Genomic DNA, 25322 nt, shown 5'->3' with positions numbered 1-25322 from the left:
ATTAGAAATTATTGTAAACATACACAGTCAAATTAAGCTTGAACAGGATTAAACTAAATCACTAGTTAAATATATGCTAAAGTAAAAGTTAGCAGTCTTAAAAGAACACAACAGAATTCAATGTATTATCTACAATTTCCAGCTTATAGTAAAATAACTTATTCATATATGACAAGACTAGAAAATATGTAGTATAATTGGAAGAAATAACATTCAATAAGAAAATCCAGATATGGCACATTTGTTGGATTAGCAAAGAGTGTAAAATAGCTATAATAAATATATTGAATGATATAAAGGAAAATATATAAAACCAGTAACCAGATGAGAAATTTCACCAAATAAATGGAAACGGTTTTAAAGAATTAGGTAAAAAGTCTAGAACTAGGGGCCGGTGCTGTGGCTTAGTGTGTAAAGCTGCGACCTCCAGCACCAGCATCCCACATGGGCACCAGTTTGAGTCCTGACTGCTCCACTTCTATTCCAGCTTTCTGCTATGGCCTGGGAAAGCAGTGGAAGATGGCCCAAATCCTTGGGCCCCTGCACCCCCTTGGAAGACACAGAAGAAGCTCCTCGTTCCTGGCTTCAGACTGGCCCAACTCCAGCCATTATTGCAGCCATTTGGGGAGTGAACCAGCAGATGAAAAATTCCCTTTCTCTCCCTCTGCCTCTCTGTAACTCTGCCTTTCAAATAAATAAATAAATCTTTAAAAAGAAGTCTAAAACTAAAATATATAAAATGTAAAATGTATTGACTAAGCTTATCGGTAATTTGACCATTGCCAAAGGAAAAAAAATCAATAAATTTTAAAATAAATCAATAGGAACTCTCTAAACTGCAGCACAAGAAGGAAAACTTTGTGAGGTTTATAATACATAGAACTAAAATGTATAACAACAGCAGAAAGAACAGTAAGTGACCTAACATATGTATAATTGGAGGCCCAGAATGAAGAATGAAAGAAAAATATATTTCCTAAAAAGTATTCAAGTTTGATCAAAAACATCAACTTAAAGACCCAAGAGCCTCAACTAACCTCAGCAGGATAAACACAATAAAACCTTACCTAGGCTGTCATAATAAAGATGCTAGAATCAATGGAAATCTTGAAAGCACTCAAGCAAGAAGAAAAGATGTATCATATAACAGGGAACAATGATAAGAATGACTGCTGAGGCATGGAAAGCCAAGACACGGTGGCAAAAAACAACCTAAATGAAAGATCTTGGTGAACAAGACCCCAGCAGGAGGAGCGGGCCATCAAGGAGGGAGGCACCTTTCTCTGAAGGGAGGAAGGAACCACCACTGTGATATGGCCTTGACTAAACAAGTTCAGAGTTGGTGAACTCAAGGGGCTTCCATAGCCTAGATAGCTCATGGCAAGAGCCTCGGGTGATTGCTGACGTCATGAATAAGATTGTCAATTGTTAAATCAACAACGGGAGTCACTGGGCACATGCTCCCCACGTAGGATCTCTGTCCTTAATGTGTTTTACTATGAGAGTTAAAGATAACACTACTAGTCGAACAATACCCTATACCTTGTGCGATTGTGTGAGGGCAGCCTGTTGAAATCTTTACTTAGTATAGACTTAAGTTGATCTTCTGTATATAAAGATAATTGAAAATGAAACTTGATGAAGGCTGGGATGGGAGAGGGAGTGGGAGAGGGGAGGGCCGCGGGAGGGAGGGAGGTTGGGGGCGGGGAGCCACAATAATACAAAAGTTGCACTTTGTAAATTTACATTTATTAAATTAGAAAAAGAATGACTGCTGAATTTCTCAGAACATGCAAGACAGGATACAAATAACGTTTCTAAAGTACTAGGTGTGAATATAACCCATGAGATTAGAAATTTATATCAAGGTGAAATATCCTTTAAAAATTAAGGCAAAATTAATGTATTTTTCAAAGAAAAATAACCAAAAGAATTTGATGTCAGCAAACTTTTACTATATAAAACGTAACAATAAGTTCTTTAGGCTCAAGAAAAATGACGCAAAACTGACATTCAAACTTGTGTGAAAGATAAATAGTGTCACAAATAGCAAATATCTGGCTAAATATTTAAAAAAATACTTTTTTCTTAATTCTTAACAGACAATATATTGAAGTAAATATAATAATAATTTATTATGAGGTTTATAACAAATATAGAATTAAAGTGTTGAAAGAAGAAGCACAAAGAACAAAAAGGGATAAATGAAATATTTTGCTGTTAGATTCTTATATGAAAGCATTCAACATGAATTCAAGGTAGAACAACAAACAAACAAAAAATACAACTAAGGCAATAGATACTACTGAATATAAAAACTCAATAAATTTAGTAGATGTTAAGAAAGGAAGCAAAAAAAAGACAAAGAATGCATAGGACAAACAGTAGAGAAATAGTAAGACTTAATCCAAACCATATCAATAATTATATTAAATATAAATGGACTAAACCATTAAAAGGCAATGATTGTCACACTCAATAAAAGCAAGATCCCACTACATATATAATAGATGTCCAATAACTAGAAAGACATGAGTTAACAGTAAAATGGCAGAATGATAAATATTACACAACACTAATAACAAGAAACTAGCCTATTGGGATCATTCTGTGGCGTAGAGGGTAAAGCCACCACCTATAGTACTGGTATCCCATGTGGGAGCTGGTTCGAATCCGGCTGCTCCACTTCTGATCTAGCTCTCTGCTATGGCCTAGGAAAGCAATGCAGATGGCCCAAGTCCTTAGGCCCCTGAACCCACGTGGGAGACCTGGAAGAAGCTTCTGGCTTCTGGCTTCAGATCAGCTCAGCTCCTGCCATTGCAGCCATCTGGGGAGTGAACCAGGAGATGGAAGACCCCTCTCTCTCTCTCTCTCTCTCTCCCTCTCTCTGTTTCTGCCTCTCTGTAACTGTGCCTTTCAAATAAATAAATAAATGTTTTTAAAAAAAAGTAGCCTAAAAAGTAAAAGAGATTGTTAATGATAAAAAATAAAAATAAGAGAATAAAAGGAGTAATCCAAGAATCACAATATTGAATTATTAGGTGTTCCAGAAAAAGAGAATATATAAAATGGGGAGAATAAAAAAAAATGATGAGTAAAGAAATAATATGAGAACTTGCTTAGAATTACTTGCAAAGTAAACATCTTCAATTTAAAAAGGCCTTCAGGTGCCCCAAACGAAAAAGACACACACACACACACACACACAATCAAACTAGATTTAGAACAGAGAGCAGACTGAAAATCATCAGAGAGAAAAGTAGAATACATACACAAGTTCTAGATTAAGAATAACACTAAATTTCTCAACCACATCATTGGAAAGCACTACCTTTAAAAGCCAAAGAAAAATTACTATCAATCTAAAATTCTATTCAGCCAAGCTACTATTCAAGTGTAACACTATATAGAACACATTTCATCTAACCGTATGCAAGATCTTTCAAAAAGCTAGAAGGATGTTTACAACCAGGCAAGCGAGTAGACTAAGAATCAAGCATCCAAGAAACAGGATCTTACATGGAGCAAAGAAGAAAATTCCTAGGATTTGGAGCCAGAAGTGTCCTGGGTTTCTGTATCAAGCACAGAATGTACCCAGCTCAGATTGAACAGGAAAACAGAGCATCACAGGGATGTCTTCAGGGGCTAAAATGAGTCTGACTAAAAAAAAAAAAAAAAAAAAAAAAAAAAAAAAAAAAGGAGACATTTTCAAAGGAAAAACATTTCATGAGGATCTTTACAGTTAGGAAGGAACAAGTAACATAAATCTGGCCGGTGAGATGCAAGATGCATTCTACCATGTGTAAAAGCTAGAAAAACAGGCTGGCGCCACGGCTTACTAGGCTAATCCTCCGCCTGTGGCACCGGCACACTGGGTTCTAGTCCCGGTTGGGGTACCGGATTCTGTCCCGGTTGCTCCTCTTCCAGTCCAGCTCTCTGCTGTGGCCCGAGAAGGCAGTGGAGGATGGCCCAAGTGCTTGGGCCCTGCACCTGCATGGGAGACCAGGAGGAAGCACCTGGCTCCTGGCTTTGGATCAGCGCAGCGCACCAGCCGCAACACACCAGCCATAGCGGCCACTTAGGGGGTGAACCAACGGAAAAGGAAGACCTTTCTGTCTCTCTCTTTCTCTCACTGTCTAACTCTGCCTGTCCAAAAAAAAAAAAAAAAAAAGCTAGAAAAACAACGATTTTCAATGAAAACACCAAAGCCTGATAGGCACACTCTTTCTGTTCTTCTCTCCCTTTCCTCCCAGCTGCAAATGAAGATATGGTATATGGAGGATATAGAGGAGCTACATTGAGATGATGAAAAGAAAGTAACATACTAAGGAATTTGTAGCATAAGGATCAAAGATTCTTGAACTTAGATGACATGCTGACACACGCAGTATTTCTCAAAGCAGGTTCAGGAATAAGATCATGCAGATGGAATGGTACACACAGGCAGCATTAAATAGTGTTGACATGCTCACACTAAAATTTAATCAATCATTATTAGTGGTTTTCTTTCTTTTCCTGGTTGAACTGACTGGCTTGTTAAATGCATAAATAGTCCAAGCTAATTACTGTTATCACCTTCACACTTCCCTGTAGAGTAAGGGAGTATTACACATTTTTTTCTCAAAATTTTATTCTTATTCTCAAATATCTTATTTTCATTTTTTTTAAATTTCAGATTATTACATAATACTTGTGTATTTTTAAGGGGTACAATGCAACTTTTCAACACATATACATACCTGCAAGTTTTATAGTTTTCTGATGGCTCACCATCCCCACACACAGGCTGTAAGTACCACATCCAAGCGAAGCAGGTGCATCGGTGTGAAGAGGCTGGGACCTGCACAAGTTCTCCTTCTCATCCTCCCTGACTGTGACCTAGTGACATTCAAATGCACCAATGAAATCCTCTCACACCTTTTCTTAGATGCTCTAATTGAGGCCCCCCAAAGGCACTTGTTCAGGGTCCCCTCTGTCACCTACTCACTTGGTTGAGTCTGCTCCCTTGTTCTTACTCTGGAGAGGTCCCCTGTACGGTGTGGCATGCCTTTTTCTCTTGGACCTGTGAATACAATAAATCCATTCATTTTATATGCTTCTAACTTCTGTAGTTGTGTTAGAGAGATACTTAAAGATCCCACAAGAGTGACTTGCTTTCCCATTTATGACACAAAGGACAATGTAAAGGTCCAATTTTAATAGAATGAAATGAAACACTAGAGAAGTGTTTTTAGTAATATGAAAAAATATAAAATAGATGACAAAGAAAAAACTGTTTTGAGAATCACTTCTTAACCGACTAGTCACAGCTAAGGGTGAACTAGAGTGAAAATTAAATTTTATATGATCCTATTGCCTATATTTTAATGTCCCTGTATTATGAGAGAAACACAAAAGAAACAGCAGCTCCTCCAGTCCTTTTTTTTTTAAATCTAAGATTTATCAATTCATTTGAAAGGCAGAGTGACCAACAAAGAGGGACAGAAACGGTGACAGATAATTTCTATCTGTCGATTCACTCCCCAATTGGCCACAACACCCAGGGTTGGTCTAGGCTAAAGCCAGAAGCCAGGAATTCCATCCCAGCTTCCTATATGGAAGTAAGGGCCCTAGTACCTGGGCCATCTTCTGCTGCTTTCCCAGGTGCATTAGCAGGGAGCTGGATCAGAAGTGGAACAGCCATGATTCTGTGCTCAATATGGGAGGCTGGTATCGCAGGCAGCAACTTAACTTGTTGTACCACAACACTGGCCCCACAGTTACTCCAATTATAAGAAAAATACTTTATCAAAAGTAATCTCACTTCCCAGTATTACAAAAAATGATATCCTTTTGTTCCCTAAAACTGGTTGTCTTTAGTAGTTCTTCCCATCCTTCTTTTCTCCTGCCTCACAAGGCTTCTGAAAATAAATGAACTGAAATACATTACTCATCTCTCCTGGTCTCTGTGTGGCTTTGTTATCTAATATCTAACCTTAGGCCCCTGTGGAGTCAGCAATCGTACCCCAATCAAATTTGATGAAACAGCCAAGAGATTTTTAGGGAAATACAAAAAACAAACAAACAAACAACAAAAATGTTAATTGCTAGCAGCAAGAACAATTATTCAACCTCCAGTTTTCCAGATGTGGGCAGTTTCTGTCCACACAGATAACATTTAAAATTTAATTTTAAGTTCTTTAAAAAAAAGAAATTTAATAAATTGTGGAAACTGATGACAATTTTATTTATTTGCAATGTCCTTTCCTTTAAAAATGAACCATTCTTCAAAAAGAGGAGGGAAATTACCAATAATTTATAAGGCACTGTGCCTCCTTTATGTTTCATGAATACTGTGAAGAGTGGTATCACTGTTGCTGAGACTGGGGCTCAGAGAAGTCACCTAGCCATTATATGATGAAGTTGGGACTGAGACTCAAACATGCTTGAACCTAACTTTTTGTTCCTATTTCTCTACAACTGGAATTGTGGCATCTTCATAGCTGTAGACCTTTTTTTTTTAAAGATTTATTTATTTATTTGAAAGTCAGAGTTACAAAGAGAGAGAAGGAGAGGCAGAGAGAGAGGTCTTCCATCCGCTGGTTCACTCCCCAGTTGGCCGCAATGGCCGGAGCTGCGCCAATCCGAAGCCAGGAGTTTCCCATGTGGGTGCAGGGGCCCAAGGACTTGGGCCATGTTCTACTGCTTTCCCAGGCCGTAATAGAGAGCTGGATCAGAAGCAGAGCAGCCGGGATACGAACCGGCGCCCATATGGGATGCCAGCACTGCAAGTGGCAGCTTTACCAGCTACACCAGAGCAGAGCACCGCCCCTATTGCTGTAGACTTTCACACAGTAAGCCACCAACACTTTTACTGACAGATTCACCATAGGGTTCTCCTAGAAGTGATCACTGATATGGGAATATTAGCTGCTTCTCCTCGGATTCCCTGGCTGACTGCCTCCATATGCAAGAAACCTGCACTATAAAGATGATACACAAAAGTATTAGTACACAGGGTTTTTATTCTCCAAAATACTCAAATGTGATTGAAGGAAGAGAATATAGAAATAGAACTATATCTCACCAGGTACTAATTAATAAATCAGAGACAGTCTGATGTCTTTTCTACTTTTCTCTTATTCTAAAGATAACAATTATACATTATGGGATAATCTCCTCTAATTCCACCCTTCCGTGTATTTTCTTTATCTCTTATTTTTCAGTGTACATATTTTTATATATTTAGATTTTAACTGAATCACATCTATATTTATTTTATATTCTGTTTTTGTTGAATATACTATGAGCATTTTACCATGACATTAAAATTATTTTAAAATATAAATTTAATGGCAGTATAATGTTCACAGTATTACTATTTATTATAATCTATGACTAGATATTTAGTTATTTCTACTAGTTTTACATTATAATAAATAATATTACATTGAACAATCTAGACAACAAATCTTAATTCATATCTTTACTTGCTGACTTAGGATAAATTCATTCAATAGAAATTGAGAATCATTTTGGAGACTCCTGTTTAATGACATTAAATGGAATAGAGATTCCTAAGCAGAATTGGGGCAAACTACTTTAGACACACAGACCTAGAGGCTAAAGTATCACATTATAGCTCCAATTCACTCATCCAATTGGTCTATATTATTTGCTTCTTTGATTTCCCTATGTGTTTGAAGGTTTACTTTCTGATGGGTCCTAGTGCCAATTTTGCATTAAATTTTATTTATGAGGTTTTATAGTCTCCTTTTGTGAGATGTGGTTTGTTTGATATAGTTGGAAGTCTTTGCTATCTCCATGTTTATTACTTTATACATATAAGTAATCCAATTGCATCTGAGATTGCAAAGTGCCTTGAATCTGCAGGGGATCCTTCAAGTTCTAGCTGATGAGGGCCTCATATCTAGCATTCTTAGCGCCCACAAGAGGCAGAAAACAGTAATAGCTGAGACCAATGAGGACATCCGGATGCATGCCCAGATTGGAGTGTCAAGGCTTGACTCAAATTATCTGCTCTGATAGCCTAATAGAAGGAACTGAGAGCTGTTAGAATGATGGACAACAAATGGCTGCAGATGAGAATTAACAGTAAAACTAGTCTTCAAACAGTACTTTATACTTTGTGTGTCTGTATGGGTGCGAACTGTTGAAACCTTTACTTAGTATAGAGTTGATCTTCTGTATATAAAGATAATTAAAATGAATCTTAATGAAGAATGGGATGGGAGAGGGAGTAGGAAGTGGGATGGTTTTGAGGTGAGAGAGGACGGGTATGGGGGGAACAACAACTATAATCCAAAAGTTGTACTTATGAAATTTACATGTATTAAATAAAAGCTTTCTATAATAATAATAAAAAAAAAAACAAATGGCTGTAGAGGGAACTTTGGGTGATGTGATTTTAAAATGGGTTAATGATGCTGAAAATTCATAGCCCTGTTAATGGACAACTTAATACATTATCCCTCTTAGTATTTTTTTTGTCTGTTCTACTTAATATGACTGGTTTAATTCTGTAATTATCACACAGTTATTCTTAAGTGTTGAAAATTAACTGAAATGTGATCCCTGTTAAACATAAGAGTGGGAATAAGAGAGGGAAGAGATGTATAATTTGGGGCATGCTCGGGCTGACTTGCCCCAATTGGTAGAGTTGGAAACATACCAGGGGATTCCAGTTCAATCCCATCAAGGTGGCATATACCAATGCCATCTCACTATTCCAAGTGATCAATTTCAGTTCACAATTGATCATAATGAAAGGACTAAGAGTCAAAGGGAGCACATAAACAAGTCTAGTACCTGCTAACACTAACCGATAGAATAAATAAAGGGGAGAGTGATCCAACATGGGAAGCGAGATACTCAGCAGACTCATAGAATGGCGGATGTCCTAAATAGCACTCTGGCCTCAGAATCAGCCCTAGAGGCACTCGGATCTGGCTGAAAAGCCCATGAGAGTATTTCAGGCATGGAAAGCCAAGACACTCTGGCAAAAAGATCTCTGTGAGTGAGATCCCAGTGGAAAGAACAGGTCTTCAAAGAGGGAGGTGCCTTTCTCTGAAGGGAGGAGAGAACCTCCACTTTGACTATGACCTTGTCTAAACAAGATAAGAGTCGGAGAACTCAAGGGGCTTCCATAGCCTTGGAAACTCATGACTGGTGCATAGGGAGATTACTGATGCCATAAACAGGAGTGTCAATTTGTAAAGTCAACAACAGGAGTCACTGTGCACTTACTCCTCATGTAGGATCTCTATCCTTAATGTGCTGTACATTGAGGCTTAATGCTATAACGAGTACTCAAACAGTATATTTCACTTTGTGTTTCTATGGGGGTGCAAACAATTGAAATCTTTACTTAATGTACACTAAACTGATCTTCTGTAAAAAAAAAAAAAAAAAAAAAGAAATTATCAATTCCCAACTTGACTCTCACTGGGATTAAACATGACAATAGGTCTGATCTGATTTCATCATCATTTAAAAAAAAATCATCTATTATTTTTCACTTTATGTTTCTGTGTGGGAGCAAACTGTTGAAATCCTTACTTAAGGTATACTAAGCTGATCTTCTGTATATTAAGATAATCGAAAATGAATCTTGATGTGAATGGAAGGGGAGAGGGAGTGGGAAAGGGGAGGGTTGTGGGTGGGAGGGACGGTATGGGGGGGGAGCCATTGTAACCCATGAGTCGTACTTTGGAAATTTATATTCATTAAATAAAAGATAAAAAAAATGATGCTGAAACTTTTGTGGAAAAAATGATTCAGATAAGCTAGTCTTAAGATAACACAATGTTTATTCCTGTGATGTCATTAGGAATAATAATTTGGCATCATAGGGCAGTATAGTCTCCTAAGCTTCTCTATGCCAGACTGATCTCTATCTCACTACATTATTTTATGGACCAAATGGATTTTCAAGGTGTGTTCAGATATTAGTAAGAACATATATTATCAAATTGCTTGTTATTAATGTACAGATTTACATTTCCATCATAATATATAATAGTGCCCATGATGTTGTATCCTAACCAACATTGAATATAGTCTTGTAAAAACTTTTGTTATACATTAGTTGTTTCCATGGAGTTCTGTGGTTCAGGCTACTGGAGGAAGCCTAGGATAACAGAAACATAATCCTGGTTAAAATTGGTCAGCAGGCCGGTGCCGTGGCTCACTTGGCTAATCCTCTGCCTGCGGTGCCGGCACCCGGGGTTCTAGTCCCGGTTGGGGCGCCGGGTACTAGTCCTGGTTGCTCCTCTTCCAGTCCAGCTCTCTGCAGCGGAGGATGGCCCAAGTGCTTGGGTGCCTGCACCCACATGGGAAACCAGGAGGAAGTGCCTGGCTCCTGGCTTTGGATCGGCGCAGCACCGGCTGTAGCGGCCATTAGGGGAGTGAACCAACAGAAAGGAAGACCTCTCTCTTTCTCTCTCTCTCTTATTGTCTAACTCTGCCTGGCAAAAAAAAAAAAAAAAATTGACCAGCAAAGATGAGAGGTGCTGGCAAGGATAAGCCTTGGTTGAAAACAGAGGAAAATTTGACAATGGGCAAGGTTAAGTCACATTAATGGGATAGGTTAAGTTTAAAATAAACTTGGATTGCTTGTGGGACATCCACGTAGTGATATTTAGTCACTGAGCATCAATTGTGGCACTCAGTAGCAAGACATAAGATGTAAATAGAATACTCGAGTATTAATACATGATAGGAAAATCAGGGATGTAGGCGCTTTGTCCAAGAAAAATTCAAAATGGGGAGGAGTTGAATATGGAATCACTGGGAATATCAGCTTCATGGAGGGTGAAAATGAGGAATAAAGGCATTTTTTTAATGAATGGCCAAAGAGGTAGAACTAAAACTCAGATTGTAGTGTCTTTGAAGCTAAGCCAGGAGACTTTCAGAAAGAAGAAAATAGTCAGCATCTCCCAGAGAAAGAAGATAAAATGTGTTTCTCAAAATATCTGAGACTGGGTAATTTGTAAACAACAGAAATGTATTTTTCACAGTTCGAGACTGGGAAGCCCATGATCAAAGCACCAAGTTTGGGTTACCAGGTGAGGGCTGTTCTCTGCTTCCAATATGGCACCTATTGCTGTATCCTCTGTGGGGAATGAATGCTGTGTCCACACATAGTGGAAGGTGGGCAAGCCTGAGAACACTGAATGAGACCTCCTTTACAAGGGCCTATAATTCCATTCATGAGGACCACAGCCTTCATGACATATCACCTCTTAAAGATCAGATCCCTTAATACCATCACATTGGCCATTAACTTTCTTTTTTTTATTTGACAGACAGAGTTAGACAGTGAGGGAGAGAGGCAGAGAGAAAGGTCTTCCTTCCGTTGGTTCACCACCCAAATGGCCGCCACGGCTGGAGCTATGCCCATCCAAAGCCAGGAGCCAGGTACTTCCTCCGGTCTCCCACGCGGGTGCAGGCGCCCAATCACTTGGGCCATCCTCCACTGCCTTCCCGGGCCACAGCAGAGAGCCAGACCAGAAGAGGAGCAACTGGGATTAGAACCCGGCACCCATATGGGATGCCGGCGCCACAGGCGGAGGTTAACCAAGTGAGCCACGGTGCCGGCCCTGGCCATTAACTTTTAATAACTTTTAAAATTCTTGGTGGGTACACATTCAAACCTTAGCAGATGGAGCTTTGATGACAATAGTTAGTATTTAGTAAACAATGAATGCCCTCATCCTGCCTTGCCTTCAGGTTCAAGCCAATGCCAATAACTCTTAATGTAGCTTTGGTGGGGATAGGTAGACCTTTGGTTTGGGCTTGAGGTGTAAATAGAATTTCCTATGCTTCATTTCTTCTCCTTCCCTGTTCTGGGTCAAATTTAAAGCTTAGGATCTTATCTATCTCTGGCTGGCTGGATGAGTGAAAGATGTTAACGTGAACAAGATCTTATGGGACCTCATAAAAGACGACTCTGAGATTACTTATCCATCAAGCCACATGGAGTGGAAGAACTCATTAGGAAGACCTTGTCCCTGTGGGATGCAAAGGGACCTTTGGTCCTTGAAGCAACTCCTCCTAGGCATGCGAACAGGTCTTGAAGACTAGGAACAAAGGCTGTGTGTAGCATCTCTTGCCCACTTATTAGGATGATCAGATTCCTTCTGCTCTCAAGGAACTTGACGTAAGTACAGTTCAGACAATAGCATTCATAAAGTTATCTTCTAAGAATATATCCTGTTATCCATGAGGACACATTCCAGAGCAGTATTGTTCAACTGAGTTGTTTTTTTTAACAAAGGCATCTTAAAAAAAAAAAAAAGGCTTATTTTATTTATTTGAATGAGTTAGAGACAGACAGAGAGAGAGAGAGAGAGAGAGAGAGAGGTTTTCCATCCACTGGTTCACTCTTCAGTCAGCCACAATAACTGGAGCTGTGCTGACCCAAAGCTAGAAGCCAGGAGCTTCCTCTAGGCCTCCCATTCAGAGGCCCAAGGACCTGGGCCATTTTCTAGTGCTTTCCCAGGCCATAGCAGAGAGATGGATTGGAGGAGGAGCAGCCAGGACTTGAACCAGCACCCATATGGGATGCCGGCATGGCAGGTAGCGGCCTCACGGCTATGCCACAGCACCGGCCCTTCAAATTTCTATTGAAAACTCTGCTCTTCTCTATAGTTGATCCAGGCACTATAGTTTTGGCATCCATGGAGCAGAAAGTTTTCTCCAGCATAATATTTCAATCAGAATTGTATAAGATGAACCAATTGAAATAGTTATAGTGTTGGTTACCATTTCTGCTGTTAAATGTTGGTTTGCTTCAATTAGGGCACAAACAAGATTAATTTTTTTCCTCAGATTGATGTGGATTATCTGTTGTTGAAGGACTCATCTTCAACACCATCCTGTCCCTTCTTAAAATGAATTATCCATTTGTAAACTGTTTTTTTTTTTTTTTTGACAGGCAGAGTGGATAGTGAGAGAGAGAGACAGAGAGAAAGGTCTTCCTTTTGCCGTTGGTTCACCCTCCAATGGCTGTGACGGCTGGCACGCTGCTCAGAAGGCAGGAGCCAGGTACTTATCCTGGTCTCCCATGTGGTGCAGGGCCCAAGGACTTGGGCCATCCTCCACTGCCTTCCCGGGCCACAGCAGAGAGCTAGACTGGAAGAGGGGCAACCGGGACAGAATCCGGTGCCCCGACTGGGACTAGAATCCGGTGTGCCGGCGCTGCTAGGTGTAGGATTAGCCTATTGAGCAGCAGCGCCGGCTAAACCACTCTTTTTTAAAGGTGGAGGCATTGTACCCATAACCCATAAGTTATCAAAGATTTCATCATTTGTATACCCAAGCTTTACCATCAATTGGATATTCTTGCTTCAATTTGAGCAGCATGCAAGTTGCATTTTTAGGGGCTCTTTTCCAACTGGCATCATACCCTTCTTAGTGTCTCCAACTACATTCCATTAAGACATGCTGTAACAAGTTAGTGTCAGTTTATTTTAGTGAAAAGAAAAGTGTGTTTTCCATTAATTTTTTGAAGACTCCTCATATAAGTCTCAGTGAAAAGTAGCCTTAACTGTAGGAGTTAGCTCTTCCCTAAAGGCCTTTGCATGATCTCACCTGAATGACCAAGGTTATTATCAGGACTCTTACTGGCTGTCTTATGTTAGAATTCCAATGTCTCCCCAGCACTGTGAATCTGCAGAATCTCCAGCCAGCTCCATAGGGTCTGCCCATCTGCACATATAACTCAGTGTTTGGCTTGTGATTCAAGAGGACTCCTTTGCAGATTTCTGGGTCTTCCTTTCTGTGTAGCTTCCCCTTCCCCCAACACCTTACATTCCACCTCTCTCAACATCTCTGAATCTTAGTTTCTGTTTTCACCACTTTGGTTGCTTTTCTCTTTGCCATGTTTTGGAAATGACCCCTAAACAGGAAGTCAGGGAGAAGATGAAGTTTGCTTTGTGTGTTTCCTTTTTCCTCAAAAAGCTTCAGAAAGCTTCAGCCTACGGGGTCTGATGTTTAACGACTGAGAGTTGCTTCATACATTTATCCAGTTTTGTACTTGTTTGCTATAGAAAGATGAACCCATACCTACTACTCCATTATAGCTGGAACCAAAATTCTGACTGAATTTTTTCTCTTCTAACTTCATGCCTTCAGTGCATAAATAATAGAATTTAACCCAGCCTTTCAAAAGAAACAATTTTTTATGGTGTTATTGATTCTACATGTCTCCCTCAGTGTTTAGTGATCACAATAGGAAAAAGTGACAGGTTTTAACTGTGAGTGAGTAATGTAAGCACAGCATAAATGGTATAAGGTTGACTTCTCACTGTAAGATGAGGTATGGGTCAAAAATCATTTTGTATCTGGATTAATCCAGGACAGGTTTGGACTGGCTTGATGGCTACCCAAAGACTCCAGAAAAACAGTTCTCAATTTAGGAATGAAAAGAAGGTTCTGCAAGAGTAGATACACACAGTGATGAATATGTTTTATTATTTTTAATACTTAGCTAAGTGAAACAATTATTGGTATCAGAAAGCTTCAAGAGATTATGAAAGGGGCCACCGCTGAGGCATAGTGGGCTAAGTTTGTGTTCTGGCTGCGCCTCTACCAATCCAGCTCTCTGCTTATGGCCTGGGAATGCAGTGAAAGATGACTCAAGTACACCAGTGTGAGAGACCCAGAGGAAGTTCCTGGGTCTTGGCTTTGGATTGGCCCAGCTCTGACTATTGCAGCTGTTTGGGAGAGTGAACCAGTGGATGGAAGATCTTTCTCTCTGTCTCTCCCTTTATCTGTCTATAATTCTACCTCTCAAATAAGTAAAATATTTAAAAAGAGAGATATTATGAAAAACAATGTGTAAGACAAAAGATGGCTTATCCAAATTCTAATATGTACTGTGGGTAGATGTAGCACTAGGCTCCTTTTCCAAAAGCTACAGAGTCTTCTGAGTCTGCGCTTCTCTGACCCCTACAGATCCTGGTTTTGTCTTTCTTGGGTATTGAGAACCTCACACTTGATGATCTCCCAACATAGGAATTCTGGGGTCAGCTAACTCGTGTTCAAGTCCCAGTTGCCTTGACAAGTTACCCTCTTTGGGCCTCAGTTCCTCACCTGTTATAAGGCAGGAAGTACTGATCTATCGATATCTTCTATGTCAATATCTTCAATATCTGCTGTGGCACAGTGGCTTAATCCTCTGCCTGCAGCACTGGCATCCCATATGGGTGCCGGTTCTAGTCCCAGCTGCTCCTCTTCTGATCCAGCTCTCTGCTATGGCCTGGGATAACAGAAGATGGCCCAGGTCCTTGGGCTCCTGCACCCACGTGGGAGACCTGGAGGAAGCTCCTGGCTCCTGGCTTCAGATCAATGCAGCTCTGTCCATTGCGGCCATCTGGGGAGAGAACCAGTGGAAGACCTCTCTCTCTATCTCTACCTCTCTCTGTAACTCTATCTTTGAAAAAAAAAAAATAATTCTTTTTAAAAAAATATCTCTACCCTATCAAGCTATTGGTACTAAAGACCTGTCACTTTTTAGAAACAGTTCTTGAGCCAGTGAGAAAGGGATGCCTAAAGGCCAGCACCCCAGGTTCTAGTCCCGGTTGGGGCACCGGATTCTGTCCCGGTTGCTCCTCTTCCAGTCCAGCTCTCTGCTGTGGCCCGAGAGGACAGTGGAGGATGGCCCAAGTGCTTGGGCCCTGCACCCGCATGGGAGACCAGGAGGAAGCACCTGGCTCCTGGCTTTGAATTGGCACAGCGCACCGGCCGTAGTGGCCATTTGGGGGGTGAACCAATGGAAAAGGAAGATCTTTCTCTCTGTCTCTCTCTCTAACTCTGCCTTTAAAAAAAAAAGAGGGGGATAGAAGCTGACTTCCAGCGTATATATCTGCTGTGGTCAGGAGTAAGTAGTAAACCATTTTGTCCCTTGTGAACATTGACCTACCAGATTGCTCTTATTCCTTGACTGTGCCTCACTGTGTATTATTCCCAGGGTTATGAATAGCTGTTTCCTCTGTTAAGAATATTCTTATCTCTCCTCTAATTATCATCCCCTAATTTCATTTCCTGATTGACTCCTACTCTTTCCTCAGATCTCAGCCTAAATATCTCTTTCCCAGGGATACTCTCCCTCATTTAACCTAGGTTCAACTCCCTTTTGTAGTAAGTTTTCATAAAAAGCTGAACTCCTAATATAACAAGCAGCACAAGTGAAGTTACTTGTTTAATGTCTGTTTCCCCTGCTACATGATAAACTCTATGAGGGCAGAAATCAAGCCAGGGATCTCAAAGACCTAACTCTGAAACTCAGTAGATACTCAATAATCCATTGCTGATTTGAATTGCTAACTTCAGTGGTGATGTACACCTGTGGGTATATAGGGCACAGGAGGACATGATATGGGGAAGTGAGAAGGCTGGGTTGGAGATTTAAGATGGGGGTACCACAAAAAGATTTTTTTAACACCATATATTGTTACACTAAAAACTCCACACATAGAAGGAGTTAACAAGCAGCATGGAGACTGAAGAACTCAGAGTTGAATAGGTACAAATTTCCTTACATGACCTTTGCTAAGTAGGAGATACAACAGAAAAGTCAGTGTCACAAAACAAGCTTTGCTCTTCTGTGGTTGGTATAAAAATATGGAAACTGAAAATATTTTAATCCTGGCCATTGTCCATTTTGGCCAGGACCCTAGAGAAGTCATTTTGCATGCTCAATATCTTCCTTTCCTCTTTGGTGAAAAATCAGGAGGCAGATACTGTGTTTTGTGGTAGTACTAGATGTCTTGTTTTTACATTGAGAAGGTAAAAGACATAGTTCTTCTTTAAGTGTAGAGAAATAAATGCGACAACCAACTTTTTTTTTTTAAAGATTTATTTATTTATTTGAAAGTCAGAGTTACACAGAGAGAGAAGAGGCAGAGAGAAGTCTTCCATCTGATGGTTCACTCCCCAGATGGCTGCAATGGCTGGAGCTGCGCCGATCCGAAGCCAGGAGCCAGGAGCTTCTTCCAGGTCTCCCACATGGATGCAGGGGCCCAAGAATTTGGGCCATCTTCTACTGCTTTCCAAGTCCATAGCAGAGAGCTGGATTGGAAGAGGAGCAGCCGGGAGTAGAACTGGCGTCCATATGGGATGCTGGCACTTCAAGCCAGGGTGTTAACCCACTGCGCCACAGCGCCGGCCCGACAACCAACTTCTTGATTCTAAAGAAGTCATTCTCAGGCCAGTAGTTGGCAAACTGCTTAAGATGCCCACATCCCACATTTGAGAACCTGTGTTCAATTTTGAGCTCTGACTCCTGATTCCAGCTTCCTGTTAAGGCACTGGGAGACAGCAGTGACGGCTAATGTAATTGGATTCCTGCCATCCACATGGGAGACCTGGGTTGAGTTCCCAGCTACTGGCATCAGCCTCTTAGCGATTGTAGACATATGGGGAATGAACCAGTGGATGAGAATGCATTTGCATGCTTTCTTGCTCTTTCTCTCTCTCCTCAAATAAATAAAAAGAAATCTTCAACATCAACATGAGATGATCAAGAAGAAGAGACAGTTGACACCAGGTTTGAAAAATCTGGACAATTTACCACAATAGTTCAGAAAATTTATAGGTAAATTGCTTTATTTTTAATGTTTATAGACTATAACCTAAATATATGTGTATGCATGTATCTGTTTAAGTATTACCTAAAGACTTACACACACACACACACACACACAAGCAAATATGGAAAAGTACTTTTAAATGATGAGACGAAGGAGATATATATATACACACACACACATATGCTTCTTTATTATAGTAATTTTTGATAGACTTGAAATTTTGCAATTAAAAATATCACCATGATTAATCAAAGCAGGATATTTTAAAATATTCTATTTAGTCCATCTGGGGGCTTATAGAAGCTTCACTACTGACCCCTATGTTCTTCCCCAAGATTCTCTCTACCCAATAGAATGCACGGAAGGGATCTACCTACACATTCCCCAGTGACTACCACCCCCCTGGCTCCCCCTCACACATCTGGCTAGTGCTGCCGAGAATTCGGAGCTAGTCCACTGCTCAAATCCCAGTGCCAAAGCAGGTTATCCACCATCATTCTCCTGGAGGGTTTCATGTGCACTGAAGTTTTAAATATAATCTTCCTTGGAGCTGAAGTTTGAGCCAGATAAAGCCTCCCAAGGTCTTTTTGCGTTACTGGCATTATGAATTTGGGTGCTAAGGAGTGTGGGTTTGGAGTCTGGAGTATGTATTACAACTACTGACTACTCAAATTTTTGAAACTGGCACATTGCTTATGTTATGCTCTGCTTTGCTTTTTTTTTTTCTGTCTCCTAAAAGAGCTGTACCCGGCAAAGTTGCTGGTGGCAGCATTCCCGGAAGCTCCCTGCTCCAGATGATGTTAGACCTCATGTGATCCAAGCACCACATGTTCAGAAACATTACATCATTCCAGGATGTGAGTCCTTCTAATGCACATCTTGCTATTACTGTCAGCTGCTGCTATGGGCAGCAAGTACAACTTCAGGTGAGGCAGTTTCACAGGCCAACAGCTAATGCTAGGCAGACATTAGACTCACCCAGGGGTCAGATTACCCCTACCAAAATTCAGTGAATTTGAGGGAAGGTACACACCATATTAAACATACATAAAACATTCCACAACTGAAGATCAGGAATGAAAGGAAGATGGCTTTTCCTTGGCACAATGCAGTAGCATGTGGTTTGTGTTTTACTGAGTCAGAGATTTTGGTATGTTAGGTATGGATTATGTGGGCAAAGTTGCTGTGAATGTTGCCTGGTGATTGGCTGAAGGAAACTTGAGTATACACTCACATAGGTAGCAGAATGGGAAAAGAAGCCTATCAAGTGGAATTTAAAAGATGACAAAGCCTATTTTAATGACATTCATAATCTCCAAAATAATCATAGAGGCAAAATCTTAGGGGTGGAGGGAACAGATGAATAGTCAATACCTATCAGTAAGGACAATTATAACAATATCAATAAAAATAGCAGCCACTTATGGAGTTCTTACCATGAGGCAAACAAATTCAATACTAAGCAAATTCATGTCCCAGCTTTGCTAACTGTAAGACGGAGTGATTTTTTTTTTTTGACAGGTAGAGTTATAGACAGTGAGAGAATGAGACAGAGACAAAGGTCTTTGTTCTGTTGGTTCACTCCCCAAATGGCCTCCACGGCCGGCACTGTGCCAATCTGAAGCCAGGAGCCAAGTGCTTCCTCCTGGTCTCCCATGCGGGTACAGGGGCCCAAGCACTTTGGCCATCCTCCACTGCCCTCTCGGGCCACAGCAGAGAGCGAGCTGGACTGGAAGAGGAGCAACCAGGACCAGAACCCGGCACCCATATGGGGTGCTGGCGCCACAGGCGGAGGATTAACCTACTGTGCCAAGGTGCTGGCCCAAGACGGAGTGATCTTAACATTGTGTTTTAAAGGCATCCATTAAAAGAACAGGTCTTCAAAGAGGGAGGTGCCTTTCTCTGAAGGGAGGAGAGAACCTCCACTTTGACTATGACCGTGTCTAAACAAGATAAGAGTCAGAGAACTCAAGGGGCTTCCATAGCCTTGGAAACTCATAACTGGTGCATGGGGAGATTACTGATGCCATAAACAGGAGTGTCAATTTGTAAAGTCAACAACAGGAGTCACTGTGCACTTACTCCTCATGTAGGATCTCTATCCTTAATGTGCTGTACATTGAGGCTTAATGCTATAACGAGTACTCAAACAGTATATTTCACTTTGTGTTTCTATGGGGGTGCAAACAATTGAAATCTTTACTTAATGTACACTAAACTGATCTTCTGTAAAAAAAAAAAAAAAAAAAAAAAAGAAATTATCAATTCCCAACTTGACTCTCACTGGGATTAAACATGACAATAGGTCTGATCTGATTTCTCATCATTTAAAAAAAATCATCTATTATTTTTCACTTTATGTTTCTGTGTGGGAGCAAACTGTTGAAATACTTACTTAAGGTATACTAAGCTGATCTTCTGTATATTAAGATAATCGAAAATGAATCTTGATGTGAATGAAAGGGGAGAGGGAGTGGGAAAGGGGAGGGTTGTGGGTGGGAGGGACGGTATGGGGGGGAAGCCATTGTAACACATGAGTCGTACTTTGGAAATTTATATTCATTAAATAAAAGATAAAAAAAAAAAAACCAGTAGATATAGGATTTGGTGCTATGCACAGATCCAGGCATCCGCTGCAGATCCTTAATGTCCTCCCTGAAGATAAGCGAGGACTGCAAAAAAAAAAAAAAAATAAAAAAAAAAAATAAAGGCATCCATTAGAGTCTAGTTGACTGTTTCCACCTACCTGGCAATTCTGAACTCTACTGGATCACTTTCTTGCTATCCAGAACAACTCAAATGCATCTGTGTTTGGATCAGTGCTTCATGAAGACAAGCTCAGGCCCAGGAAAGATGGCTTCAGACAGTTATGGGGGTCTTAGCAGTCTACTGGCACCTTATCAACAAGGGAAGCCTGAGGAAAGCAGGGAACAATTAGTCTCACTTGAGTTTACCAGGAGCTTCAACGGACATGACCTTGGTTTCAGTCTTTAACTCCTCTGAGCAACGGTCCTTCTGTGTTGATGCCATCTACACAGCCTCATGTAGTGCCCACCTTCTGTCATGTTCATCTTGCATCCCTACCTCTTGTCTGTAAGCTCTTCCCCTAAACTAACTCCCTTCCTCCCTTCCCTCAACCACTCCCACATGTTATCTAACTCAGTCTTCTCCAGGGGTCCAGGAAGTATTTGCTCCCTTCTTAGTTCACCCTCCTTGCTTCCTCGACTAGTTAAGGCCTTGGGGGAAGTCATTTGCCTACCGCCTAGGCCTGGTCACATAGCAACCCTCACTTCCTACAGCCCAGGAGGCTGATGTATCACTGGGAGCAGGGGCTACAGAGGTGAAAATGTGAGGAAAGCTCTTTCCTCTCAGTCCCTGAAGAACAGAGTTGCTGCTTCATGATAGTTCATATTGCAGAAGAAAGCGTTTGCTCTTCCTGGCATATCTAAGACTCAGCTCTAAGGATAACAAATAATTTGCCAAGAAGGGCAGGGCTATTTTTTGGTGCCAGCAGAGAGTGTTCTATTTAAAAGACACTTAGTGATTACTACATCCAGACTTGCCCTAAGGACTGATGAAAAAACAGTGGGGTTAAATGCAGTATCTTTTTGGTACAAGAAGGTTTAGATTGATGTGGCATTCATAGAGGGTTCACTTGAGTTGTTCATCGGTGGTAATGTCAATCTAGAGCCAAAAGGTATCTCAGGGTCATGTCTTTCAAGTGTCATTTTTTTTTTTAAGATTTATTTTATTTATTTATTTGAAAGTCAGAGTTACACAGAGAGAGGAGAGGCAGAGAGAGAGGTCTTCCATCTGCTGGTTCACTCCTCAATTGGCCGCAACGGCCGGAGCTGCGACAATCCGAAGCCAGGAGCCAGGAGCTTCTTCCAGGTCTCCCATGTGGGTGCAGGGGCCCAAGGACTTGGGCCATCTTCTAGTGTTTTCCCAGGCCATAGAAGAGAGCTGGATCTGAAGAGGAGCAGCCGGGACTAGAACCGGCGCCCATATGGGATGCCGGTGCTTCAGGCCAGGGCGTTAACCCGCTGAGCCACAGCGCCGGCCCCATCAAGTGTCTTTTTTTAAATTTGATAAACTTGGGCCAGAGAAGTTTAATGACTTACCTGGAAGTCTCCCAATAAAGAAGGATGGAGTTGGGACTGAAGCATTCTCCTAAGGTTCAGTCCAGTATTCATTTCATTATCCTATGCCGCCTTCCAGAGCCAATATGGATGTGCCACATTGTTTGACACCACTTAAGGGCTTGGTTAACAAAACAGCTGGGTGTTTTTGGAGGTAGTGCTTGTGCCATAGATGGAAAAGAATTAAATGAGCCACATGACCTGTGCTCTTGGCATCACTAGCAACATGTTTTTCATGGCTGAGTTGGCCAAGACAAGAGTGAGGAAATACAGAAAGTTAAGCACTACTCACTCATTAGACTGCCATTGAAAGATTGATTCTTAGCCGGCACCGCGGCTCAACAGGCTAATCCTCCGCCTTGCGGTGCTGGCACACCGGGTTCTAGTCCCAGTTGGGGCGCCGGATTCTGTCCCAGTTGCCCCTCTTCCAGGCCAGCTCTCTGCTATGGCCCGGGAATGCAGTGGAGGATGGCCCAAGTGCTTGGGCCCTGCACCCCATGGGAGACCAGGAGAAGCACCTGGCTCCTGCCTTCGGATCAGCGCGGCCATTGGAGGGTGAACCAATGGCAAAGGAAGACCTTTCTCTCTGTCTCTCTCTCTCTCTTTCACTGTCCACTCTGTCAAAAAAAAAAAAAAAAAAAAAAAGATTGACTCTTGACTCAAACCTTAAGTCACAGACACAGTGATAGTACCTTACACCCATAGTGACCACAGTCAATGTTTTTACTTAAAAAAACAAACAAACAAACAAACAAACAAACAAAAAAACAAGGTACTGGGGGTAAGTTTTAATAGCCCCTATAATTATGAGTCAAAATTCTTCATCATAAGATGGTCCAAGGGGCCAGTGCTGTGGTGCAGTGGGTTAATGCCTTGGCCTGAAACGCTGGCATCCCATATGGGCGCTGGTTCAAGACCCGGCTGCTCCACTTCCTGTCCCGCTCTCTGCTGTGGCCCAGGATAGCAGTAGAAGATGGCCCAATTCCTTGGGCCCTGCACCCGTGTGGGAGACCCAGAAGAAGCTCCTGGCTCCTGGCTCCTGGCTCCTGGCTCCAGAACGGCGCAGCTCCGGCCGTTGTGGCCATCTGGGGAGTGAACCATCAGACGGAAGACCTCTCTCTCTCTCTCTCTGCCTCTCTTCTCTCTGTGTAACTCTGACTTTCAAATAAATAAATAAACCTTTAAAAAAAAAAAAAAGATGGTCCAAGTATTTGGGCCCCTGCCACTCACTTAGGAAACCTAGATGGAGTTCCTGGCTACTGGCTTCTATTTGGCTGTTGCAACCATTTGGGGAGTGAACTAGCAAATGGAAGATTTCTCTCTCTCTCTCCCCCTATGCCCCCCAACCCTGGTAAATAATTAAATAACTAACTAAAAAAAGAGAGGCCCATGTTATAGTGAAGCAGATTAAGTCTCTGCCTGGGATGCAGGCATTTGAGTACAGGCTCAAGTCTCCGATGTTCTAGTTCTAATCCAGCTCTCTGCTAATGTGCCTTGGAAAGCAGCAGAAGGTGGCCCAAGTACCTGGGCACCTGTCACCCTCATGGGAGACCTGGATGGAATTCCAGGCTCCTGGTTTTGGCCTGGGCCACCTGGATATTGCAGTTATTTGGGGGAATGAATCAGCAGATCGAAGATATTTCTCTCTCTCACCCCCTCCCTGTCTCTCTTTCAAATAAGTAAATCTTAAAAAAATTCTTCATTGTGAATGACAAAATTCTAATTATTCTATTATCTTTTCATAAAAAAATTTTAGAAGCCTAAATGTAGTTACAAGAGTGAGAAGATGGAGGGGGAGAAGAGAGAAAAGAAGTTCATCAGGCAACAGCTGTGGGCAAAACCAACCAAAATATTTCTGAATGTATGTTGAAGCCTTGACTTAAATCCCACCATGGCTTACCACCAGAACAACAATGCCCTGTTTACATATGAACTTTCCAAACTGTTAACTCCAACTAATCCAGAAATAACAGCTACCTTTCCTTATGGACTGTTCTATCCCAAAGCTTTCCTTGCTTCATGTTATCCTGCCTCTCTTAGCTATAGCCAATGCAAGTTCAATGTAAGCAGTGCTTTCCTTTCCAAATGGTATAAAATGCTCTTATCTCAAGGTCCAGCAGGTACTTTTCCTACTGCTCGCTAGCTTTGCTGCTGTTAGTTTCAAAAAACTTTCCCCAAAACCTGTTCCTCTTTCTAGCTAGCATCTCTAATGGCTCGGGTAACCCTTTTGTGGGGGCTGGTGCTTGGCTTAGCAGTGCCAGTTGAAGTCCTGGCTGTTCCACTTCCAAACCAGTTCCTTGCTAATGTAGCTGAGAAACCAGTGGAAGATGATCCAAGTGCTTGGGTCCCTGCCACCCATGTGGGAAACCAAGATGGAATCCTTGGTTCCTGGCTTCCACTTGGGTTAACCCCAGCTTATTGCAGTCATTTGCGGAATGAACCAACAGATGGAAGATATCTCCCTCTCTTTCACTCTTTCTCTGTAACTCTCCCCTTTAAATTTATTAATTTAAAAAAAAAAAAAAACCTTTTGTTTCAGAGATTCCCATGGCCTCAAGAGATTGGTTTGACACTTTAAACAACAAAAAAAAGAAACGGGGAGGGAGGGAGAGTAGGGATTTGAGAGGCTCGTGTAGCTAGGCGTAGAAATTTAGGCTAACTTGAAAAACCTGAGAAGAGCTCCAGGATGAACCAATCAAGATTCAATACTGCACCTGGCCTCTCTCTCAGGGTCTCCACTTACTTCTCTTATTCACTCCTATTTCAAAGATGACCGTTCAATCTCTAATTTCCTATCCTTGTTGCACCAAGGTCCCTGGGACAGGACCAAGCTTTAAACTCAGAAATCCCTGGGAAGCACTCTAACAGGCCCAGCTGCATCAGGAAGAGGAGCAGGAATGTGGAACTGTTTAGCCAGACCTGTCACTGGCCCAGCCTCTGTGAGTAGGGGAGGGGAGGGAGAGTAGTTACTGGAATAGGGGTGATGGAAAGCTTGCTTAAATGACAAAAAGACACCAGCAAGCACATCCACTACATCTTACTTTCCACAAGGGATGGAATTTAGCACAACTTCCATTACCTCATGCTCCTACTCCCTCCAGCCCACATGCATACATGTGGACCATTAATAAATAAAGCTGGATGATGACATTGGCAGTCCCAGAAATTCTTGGCAAATTAGCCTTATCAAAATTGATCCATATCAGCAGACCCTGTGAGAATCTTCTGAGAACAGGAAGAGAGGAGGCAGTGTGCTGCAATAGACAGTGTTGGAGCAGAAAGCCAGAGATCTGGGTCTTAGGCTCAGATTTGTCACTGACCCACTTGTTGACCTTGGGTGACTTCATCTTTCTGTTTATGAAATGAGAGAAGCTAGCCCAGGAGGTCACCAGCATCATCTAACCCTAATATCCTACAGGTGCAATTCAGGCATAAGAACAAAACATGCAACTGCCCCCTCTAGTGGTTCATTTAATGTAAAAATGTTTCAATTTCTCATAATGGAGAGGAGTAACTTTCTCCACATTGCTTGAAGACGAGTGCATTCCCAAGGAATGAGGTCAAAAGATATAGTTCTTGGAGAAGAATG

The 25322-nt window shown here is 41.5% G+C and overlaps 1 long non-coding RNA gene across 2 annotated transcripts in view; it reads right to left on the bottom strand.

The window, feature by feature from the left end:
• The window catches only part of LOC103350966 (uncharacterized), an 85631-nt gene that overhangs the window by 40920 nt on the left and 19389 nt on the right, over positions 1 to 25322 (bottom strand). For both annotated transcript variants that reach the window (XR_518801.4, XR_011381460.1), the window contains exons 2-3: positions 4988 to 5062; positions 4740 to 4878 (exon numbers count right to left, since the gene is read on the bottom strand). This is a non-coding gene — a long non-coding RNA (uncharacterized lncRNA). The remainder of the gene's footprint in view (positions 1 to 4739; positions 4879 to 4987; positions 5063 to 25322) is intronic.

Source organism: Oryctolagus cuniculus, chromosome 13, assembly GCF_964237555.1.
Source record: "Oryctolagus cuniculus chromosome 13, mOryCun1.1, whole genome shotgun sequence".
NCBI classification, from domain to species: Eukaryota; Metazoa; Chordata; class Mammalia; order Lagomorpha; family Leporidae; genus Oryctolagus; species Oryctolagus cuniculus.
This window is presented reverse-complemented; position numbering and strand designations above follow the sequence as displayed.